Source organism: Grampus griseus (assembly GCF_964374135.1).
Source record: "Grampus griseus genome assembly, chromosome: 1".
Classification (NCBI taxonomy): Eukaryota; Metazoa; Chordata; class Mammalia; order Artiodactyla; family Delphinidae; genus Grampus; species Grampus griseus.
Genome location: NC_139017.1, coordinates 80354100 through 80364055, shown reverse-complemented (window position 1 = coordinate 80364055; position 9956 = coordinate 80354100). Strand labels below are relative to the sequence as shown.

General features: G+C 37.5%; 1 long non-coding RNA gene across 1 annotated transcript; it reads left to right on the top strand.

The window, feature by feature from the left end:
• Positions 1–3375: 3375 nt before the first annotated feature.
• Positions 3376–8540, top strand: LOC309826693. Its single transcript, XR_014297126.1, has 3 exons — positions 3376–3474; positions 3599–3706; positions 8313–8540. It is a non-coding gene; the product is annotated as an uncharacterized lncRNA (long non-coding RNA).
• The last annotated feature ends 1416 nt before the right edge of the window (positions 8541–9956 follow it).

Here is a 9956-nt window from a genome sequence, read left to right as displayed (position 1 = left end):
ATCTTGGCAATAGCATGTAGAGCATGAGTAGATTATAATGTTTCATGGCATACAGAGAGGTCTGTACATTAGTTCCAGGAATGTTGCTAGGAAATATAAATAAATAATGTTTCTAGTTGCAAGGAAATACAAATAATCCCCACTGAGGCAAAGCCTAGTTATTTATTTCCATAATGAAAAAAACTACTTTTTTTTACGTACCTATTTTCTAGGTAGCATTTAAATCTGCTGTGCATTTTAATAAATTCTACATTTTCTTGCACAGTGTACAGGACTTGAAAGTTTTTCTCCCATTATTAATGAGGAGTACACCTAATATTAATGAGGTATTTTCAGGAAACTCTGGTGTGATAAATTCCTTCTATTCGTCAGTGTTCCGTGCCTCTCTTTTAGACAGAGTCCCATAAGAGAAAGTCTTTGGAGTGATACTGTCTGGAGGGCTGGACTGGGGAGGGGACTCTCTGGCAAGACGCTCCTGAATATCTATGTGAGAGGAGCTGAGAGCCAGCAATCTGGGTGGAAAGAAGATTCAAAGGGTTGTTTGGAAGCTGCAGTTGCAGAGCAGAACACTTTTTCTTTATATATGTATCCAGTGTGGCTTGGTGCTGCCACTGCTTTAGACTTAACGCTATCCAGTATGGGAGCCACTCACTATAAGTGGCTTTTGAGCACTTGAAATGTTGTTAGTATGAATTAGAAATGGTGTATGTGTAAAATACGTGCTGGTTTTCAAAGATTTATTATGAAAAAAATGTAAAATATCTCATTTAATAATATTTTATCTTGATTGCACATTAAAATGTTATATAATATATATTTTAAATATAGACTATTTTTTAGAGCAGTTTTAGATTCACAGAAAAATTGAGCAAAAAATGTGGAGAGTTCTGTATGTCCCCCCCACCGCCAGCCTCCCTCACCATCAACACTGTGCACTAGGGAGTTACACTTGTTATAACTGATTAGTTATAATCGATACAAATTATCACCCAAAGTCCATATTTACATTAGGGTTTACTCTTGGTGTTGTACATTCTATAGGTTTTGACAAATGTATAATGCCATGTATCCACTATTATAGTATCGTACAGAATAGTTTCACTGTGCTTCACTTGTTTATCTCTTCTCCCCAAACCACTGACAACTTTTGTCTATAGTCTTGCCCTTTCCAGAAAGTCATACAGTGAATAGCCTTTTCAGATTGGCTTCTTTCACTTAATAATATTCATTTAAGATTCTTCCATGTCTTCATGGCTTGATAGCTCGTTTCTTTTTAGCACCGAATACCATTCCAGTGTATGAAATGTACTATAGTTCATTTATCTAAAAGTGATAATATTTTAATTAAAATCCATTAAATAAAATCTTTTATTAAATTTATTTTCACTTGTTTCTTTTTCACTTTTTAAATCTGCCTTCTAAAATAAAATTACATAGACTGCTCACATTAAATTTCTGCTGGACAGCACTGCTCTAGACTGTGGTAAAACAGTGTTACTGGTAGAGTTTTTCTTCAATACAACATTCTCATTCAAACACCTAAGTTTCTCTGCCTCCTACGAAGAGCATTCTCCTTCTCCAGCACCTGCCTTGATTAGGTCCTTCTGTTGCCCCCAAACGACTTGGGATTGCAATGCTCCTCCCCTAACCCCTCCCAACAGGGACTTATGTTATTTAATTCATTTTGTCAGGACCAGATGATAATTGACTTATTAGGTCTTTTACCACCATACTAGGTTCTCTGGAGCATATAAATACGGGGTCTATGGCCAAGTGGCTTACAATAAAAAAACATTTTCTTAGAAGAACTGAAATAAAACATTAGGAGTTAACAACTTTTTTGTTAGAAATCTTAGGGTTTATCTTACTGTAATTTATATAAGTGATTCATATGATAATATTGTTTCTAAAAACTAATTGAAATAGGAGTTTATAATCTGATTTATTCCTCTTTTGTGTTCTCAGTGGTAGTGACATTGCCTGTAAGTGGGCGGTTTTTTCATTCTTGGGGTATAAAAAAACTTACTCTTTAATGTATAAAGAGAGAGAGAGAAAGAGGGACCAGATATATAGTATATCTGTATATTAAAATTTCCTGAGGGAGGCAATTAGAAAATAAATGTCTGAAAATGTTCCTTAGGGGGTTGGTCACAAAAAACAGTTTGAGACACACTGGTTTACTGGACTAGGTATTCCTAGAGTATGCATAACAGAATGTTTTTATAACCAATTAATCTCCAAAGTTTCCAAAGAGTGGAGAGGAGGAAAAAATAGAGGAAAGATAACTGAAAGATGTACATTTATAGGTTGGGGGAAAAGGAGCATCTCAAGAATGTTAGAATTCTCTACCACTAATTGATTATTAACATTTTGCCAAATTAATTAGTTCATTCATTCATTCTCTCTTCCCCTACCCCAACCCATATTATCTAGGTGAACAGAACATAGACACTCATTGCACTACATTGCACTATTTTCTCAAGTGTTTTCTAGGTGTGAACATTTTTGAAATAAAAGTTGGGGTTAAATGCTATCATCTCCACATCCTATCTCTGTCACTCCTGTACCCTAATTCTACATTGGGGCCCTATTGAACCACAGTTTCTTGGTAACATGTTTTCTCTCACCTTTGGTCTTTTGCATGCATTGCTCCCTCTGCTTGGAGATATCATCTGGCCTCCCCATCTTCCTTCACACACAGCCTTTCCCTGGATAACTCCCAGAAGTCTTCTAAGGTTTAACTTCCTCCAGGAAGCCCTCCCTGACTACTCAGCACCACTCAAGCCTAGGTTAAGAGTCCTGCATTTATTCCCTTTGTTGTGATTGTCCTTATTATTGCCCTTGCCATGTATTATTATACCTGTGCATTAAACTTAATCTGTCTTCATTGCACTGTGAGTTCCTTAAAGGCAAGGATTATGACTTATTTTATTCATCTTTTTGTCCTCTGTCCTCACACAATATTTATTAAATAAAGCAACAGTTAATTTTTCTATGAGATGCATACTTGTTTTATATAATTCCATTTAAAAGGAAAAAAAACAAGAAATAAAATCTTGATGTTTTATTTATCTTGTAAAGCTTTACTGCTGATAACAGTATAATTTCAGGTTAGATTTTTATAAATATTAAATGTAGCTCCCAGATCCCCATTATTACCCGTGTAAAACTCTTGGTGAAATGTCCCTGACAATCCCAGGAGAAATTGGTTTGTTATTTCTCTCAGCTTCAACAGAACTGTCTTTCTGCCTCTGTATTATAGCATTCTGGGGGTGGGGTGGGGTGGGGAGATACCAAGATAGGAAGTTTGGAGTTTGGTGAGAGACTTATGAATGATATTAAGCATTTTTCCTGACATTTGTATCATTTTTTATAGTTTACAGTACACTTACTCCTCACAAAAGCCCTGTGAAGTAGACATTATTAACTCCTTTTTAAGGATGCTGCTAATAAAAGCCAGAATGTGTTATGAAGGTAAGAGAGTCTCTTTTTTTATTTTCTTGACTTTAGGCATTTCCCCCAAATCTGGGGTCCACTAATTTTAGATCTACAGCACCTTACCAAATTCTGCACTTCTCTTTTGTATAACATTGTGTAGGTACAACCCAAGCTGCAACTTCACTCTTCAGCAGCAGGAACTACTCTCTAATGTATGATGTACTCCAGATTGAAAATTCCTCAAGTGAAATGCTTGAGATTAAGTAAGGTCAGTTGTTTTTCTAACTTATCAAATCTTTTGGTATATAATTTTATATATTTACCCAAGATGAAGGCTGTGATTGCAGCTCTGTGTGCAGTGGACAGAGGCTGGAAAGGGCATGCACAGACATAGGAATCATTATTAGGGTGGTGGATTTAGGAGTAATTTTTTCTCTATAAGTTAAAAATTGTATATAATATTTAGAGTAGGTACGTACCCAAGTTATTTTGCACATTAAGGGAAGCTAATAGCCACCCATTTTGAATCTTATTAGATTCTTAGCTAATTTAACTCACTCGTTGAGCAGCCATTTTCCCTCTGTCTTTCCATCTCCCATTAAGAAATCTCCCTCCCTCTCCTCTCAATAACATGCATAGTACTCTGCCAGAATCATTGGATCAAACCACAGCATCATGCCACATTGACCCGGAAAGACTTGTTCCTCTATTTCTTAACTCTGTCGTTCCTCTGTTGCAAATCAGGCCTAATGAATTCTTGCTTTTCTCCTCCTGAAGCAAATTACTTTGTTCAGAAGAAGTCAGTCTTAAATTCTACCATGCCTCAAAGGGGTGGTTCAAAAATCAAAAATTAAAATGAAACTGGAGGCAAGAGGATTAGTTTAGAGGCTGGGCAGTTGTTCACGTAAGAGAAGATGCTGAATTAGGCATGAACAATAAGGATGAAGAGGAGTAGATGGATTATAGAGGCATTTGGGGAGTGTAATTGACAAGAATTGATGACCAATTAATAAGGATGTGTTAGGGATCAGAGATGACTCTGAGACCTCTAGCTTGGATGACTTAAGTAGATACTGCAACTCACAAAAATGAGTTTGTTTTGGATATGTTTAGAATGAAATAACTTCAGATGGAGGTACTCAGTCAGTAGTTGGAACATGTCTGTATCAAAAGAAGGTGATGAAAACTGGAGATAAAAATTTGAGAATTAAAAAAAAAAAAATTTTGAGAATTATCAGATTTTTTTGGTAACTACCAAAAATGTATGTGATCTTTCAGTTAAAATGACCCTCTTCCTTTGGTGTAAATTACATCTGCTCCATAATATATGTTTGAGACATCTTTACTATTTTCATACTGTTAATGGTAGGATTCTGGACCATCATTTGCCCAGAGAGCAATTGAGTATCTGAAGCAGAGAGGAAAGTCAAAGGGAAGGAATTGATCATTTAGTGAACTCAGAAGCTATCTGTGCTCTGGGAATAAGAGACTGTGGGTGGTCTTCAAATGACAAGAGAACTTAGAGATCCACTTTCATGGCCCTTTCTGGCAGTCTAACTCCAGAGGGGTTTTTTTTGTTTGTTTGTTTTGTTTTTGTTTTTAAATCACAGCTTGGGTCCTAATACAAACCTGAGCAGAGTCCTGTAGGCCTCTTCTTTCCACCCCTGGCAGGGAGCTGGCTCAGTGTGGCCACACCCGTGTGAAAGCTCTTAAACAAAGTTGGTCACCCTTTGTGCTGCCATTTCAACTGACCAATAGTCCAATGACATTTATACGTACTGAGGATTGCCTGACCCTCCCAACAATGGCTGATAGATAGGTAATGTGATTATTCTTTTTCCTTGACTGAGCAGGCTGTACCTCTGGAGGGCCCTGGAAGCCCTTGACAGGAGAATGACCTAGTATAAGCGTCTGAGCTTTGGAGGATACCCTTTCTAACAAAGCCATTTCCTCAGGGGTCTTCCATAGCATCATAGTTGCCTGCTCTTTCTTTTCCTACAAATATATAGAGCATTAGTGTGCAGAAGTGTCACTCTGTACTGTAATGGGAGTTGGGTGACTACTCTCTACTTGAATGCTTGGCCCTGATGAGTCCAGTGCAGCTATGCCCAGCCTAAGCATTCTACTCTAATAACAGCTCAGAGGATTGCTCTGCTCCTTCAAATCTGCTTGGAAGTTTGTTCCCCAAATAAGCCCTCTTTTTTTCTTAATTCAAAAAATTTAAAAAAAATTTAATACAATTTTTAAAGGTTACTTTGCATTTACAGTTATTGCAAAATATTGGCTACGTTCCTTATGTACAATACATCCTTGAGCCTATCTTATACCCAGTTGTTTGTACCTCCCACTTCCCCACCCTTATATTGCCCCTCCCCCCTCCCCACTGGTACCCACTAGTTTGTTCTTTATATCTGTAAGTCTGCTGCTTTTTATGATATATTCACTAGTTTGTTGTATTTTTTAGATTCCATATATAAGTGATAGTATTTGTCTTTCTCCAACTTATTTCACTTAGCATAATGTCCTCTAAGTCCATCCATGTTGCTGCAAATGGCAAAATTTTATTCTTTTTTATGACTGAGTAGCATTCTATTGTATATATATACACCACATCTTCTTTATCCAGTCATCCATTGATGGACACTTAGGTTACTTCCATATCTTGGCAATTATAAATAATGCTGCTGTGAACATTGGGGTGCATGTATCTTTTCAAATTAGTGTTTTTGTTTTTTTGGGGTACATACCCAGGAGTGGAATTGCCGGATCATATGGTAGTTCTATTTTTAGTTTTTTTCAGAAACCTCCATACTGTTTTCCACAGTGGCTGCACCAATTTACCTTCCCACCAACAGTGTACACGGGTTGCCTTTTCTCCACATCTTCTCCAACGTTTGTTATTTGTGTTCTTTTTGTTGATAGCCACTCTGACAGGTGTGAGGTGATATCACATTGTGGTTTTGACTTGCATTTCCCTGATGATTAGCGATGTTGAGCATCTTTTCATGTGCTTGTTGGTCGTCTGCATTTCCTTTTTGGAAGAATGTCTATTTAGTTCTTCTGACCATTTTTTCAATTGAAGTATAGTTGATTTACAATGTTTTGTTAGTTTCTGCTGTACAGAAAAGTGATTCAGTTATACATATATATACATATTCTTTTTCATATTCTTTTCCCTGATGGTTTATTACAGGATATTGAATATAGTACCTTGTGCTATACAGTAAGACCTTGTTGTTTATCTATTTTATATATAGCAGTTCGTATCTGCTAATCCCAAACTCCTAATTTATCCCTCTCCCCCCATCTCCCTTTCCCCTTTGGTAACCATAAGTTTGTTTTCTATGTCTGTGAGTCTGCTATTGTTTCGTAAATAAGTTCATTTGTGTCATGTTTTAGATTCCATGTATGAGTGATATCATATGGTATTTGTCTTTCTCTTTCTGACTTACTTCACTTAGTATGATAATCTCTAGGTCCATCCATGTTGCTGCAAATTCTTCTGCGCATTTTTTAATTGGGTTTGTGTTTTGATGTTGAGTCGTATGAGCTGTTTATATATGTTTAATATTAATCCCTTACTGGTCATATCATTTGCAAATATTTTCTCCCATTCAGTAGGTTGGCTTCATTTTGTTGATGGTTTCCTTTGATGTGCAAAAAGTTCCCTGGTGGCGCAGTGGTTGAGAGTCCGCCTGCCAATGCAGGGGACACAGGTTCGTGCCCCGGTCCGGGAAGATCCCACATGCCGCGGAGTGGCTGGGCCCGTGGGCCACGGCAGCTGAGCCTGTGCGTCCGGAGCCTGTGCTCTGCAACGGGAGAGGCCACAACAGTGAGAGGCCCGAGTACCACAAAAAAAGAAAAAAAAGAAAAAAAAGCTTTTTAGTTTAATTAGGTTCCATTTGTTTATTTTTGCTTTTGTTTCCTTTACGTTAGGAAATGGATCCAAAAAGATATTGCTGTGATTTATGTCAAAGAGTGTTCTGCCTCTGTTTCCCTCTAGGAGCTTTATAATATTTGGTAGTACATTTAGGTCTTTAATCCATTTTGAGTTTATTTTTGTATGTGGTGTCAAATAAGCCCTCTTATATTTACATTCTGTAGCGCTAGAGTTAGTGTCCCTTTTGCATGACTTTGACCAACACACAGATGTTTCACTCTACAAGGACTGCAAAAAGGATTTTAGTGAGAAGGATAGAAAAAAGAAAAAAGCTGTTTTCTATCCTCAGAGCCCCAGGACAGAAAAGATTGTAGTCTACATCTAGACCAAAGACAGCCTTAGTTCTCAGCAATTTAGTTTAGTCACATGGAGCCAAACTGCCCTGTCACTCAATTCTACTTGTTTGAAGATTGGACCCACACTGGTTTTATTTTTCATCTTTTCATGCTCCGTGGTCTTTTGTGACATTTAAAATAGTAACCTGTGGTTTGCGGAGGCCATTAGCCAATTCAGTTCCCTTAACAGCATCCACCTGCTGAGCCATTGTGCTCTAGTCTTCAAGTGTCCTCTGACCTGGTTTGAAGCAGTAGCTCTTTGGACAAGGCTTTCTCTTGTGTCCCAACTGTTCAAATATTAAACATCTATTCTTGGTCAAACAGGGAGAAAAAAGCTAAGTTGGTCACATCTTTCCTATTATGGTTGCCTTGATATTCAGTTGCCCTTCCCAACCCATATTTAATACTTAATAATAGCTAATTTTATTAGTTGCTTCTTCTGTGCCAGTGTTACGGACTGAACTGTGTTCCCCCACATTCATATGTTGAAGTCCTACCCCCAGTACCTCAGAATGTGACTGTATTTGGAGATAGGGCCTTTAAAGAGGTGATTAAGGTTAAATGGAGTAATATGGGTGGACCTTAATCTGATATTACAGGTGTCCTTATAAGAAGAGGAACAGACGCCAAGGATGCATGTACACAGAGAAGAGACCATGTAAGGACACATTGAAAAGGTGGCCATCTGCAGGCCAAGAAAAGAGGCCTTAGGAGGAACCAAACCTGCTGACACTTTGATCTTGGATTTCTAGCACCTAGAACTATGAGAAAATAAATTTCTGTTGTCTGAGCCACCCACCGCCATCTCCAGGGAATAGCTGGGTGAATGTATTTGCAAGTATCTATTCTTTTTCCTTTCCTGTATATACTGGTTAAAATTGTAGGTCTCACAGGTTATCAAAAGTTCAGAAACAGATATAAGTATACATATAAGAACATGCAATATAGTAAAATATTTAAAAAGTCAGTAGGGGTAAGGATGAGTTAATTAAGAAATAGTATTGGAGAATCACTTGAAAAAACAACATTTAACTCCCTTACCTCACAGATTAGACAAAAAATTAATGGATGGAATAAAGATTTAAATGTTGAAAAAGAAACATGGAAATACTAAAATATAAAGATTAATATTTTAATGTAATCCAGGGTACAGAAGCCATGTTTAAACATATGTAAACATAAGTACTAAAAGAAGAAACTTTTAAAAATGGAAAAAATTGATAGATTTGATTGCATAAAAAGTGTGGTTGGTCCTGGCAGAGTGGACAGGACCATTTGTGGTCCAGTGCTCAACATTTGTGAATTCAAGGAAGAACTTATAATAATTAAACATGTTCTTTCCAGGTATATTGGAGGCCAAACAACATGGAACATATAAACTGGTCTCAAGAGACATTTTGGATCATCTGGTAAAGATAATTATAGCAGATTACAACCATCTTCTGAAGTCTTGGAGACAGTCCCCAAGGAACTTTTGGGAACACATGAAGGTGACGTTAGAGTGAGTTAGGAGGAGGCTTACAATTTCACTGCCAGCCCCTTTGTGAGTTAGGGAAGGGCTTTGGTGGAAATGCCTAAGTATAATTTAGGAATCATTGCAGTCTCCTCCAGGGAGAAGGGCCGTCTTCCTTACAGATGGCTTCAGATCTTCATGAGCAATGAAGCTGAAAGCTCCCAATGAGTCCTCATAGTTTAATATATATAATAACACAATAGCCAATATTTATATAATGTTACAGATATTTATAGCACTTTTACACATGACCATACTTTTTCAGAAATAGTATGGGTTGTCATGAGAGATTTGAGTTTGAATGCTTTTTCAACCTGTTGGCTTATATGATCTTTGGTAAGTTACTTAACCTCTCAGGACCTGTTTTCCCCTCTGTAAAATGGTGATGGTGATGGTACTAGGGTCAAGGTGATACCCACCTTATAAGATAAGGACTGAATGAGACAAATACCTAGTATGATGTTTGAGACCTAGGAAGCACTTGATTTCCTTTCTCTAAAGATGGTTATTTGCGTCAGTAGACCTCACATTTCCACAGTAGTTATATGTTTATGAAGGTAACATATTCAAATATGTCTCACGTTACACAGTGATTCTTAACTCCCGCAATGGGGGTGGACGTGGTGATGCCTGTATTGTTAAAGAGCACCCCCGCACCCTCAGTGAGAGTCCTTGGTCTACACTTGACACCCCAAGGATCTCTCACTAGTTGGATATTTTTACTCCTGCT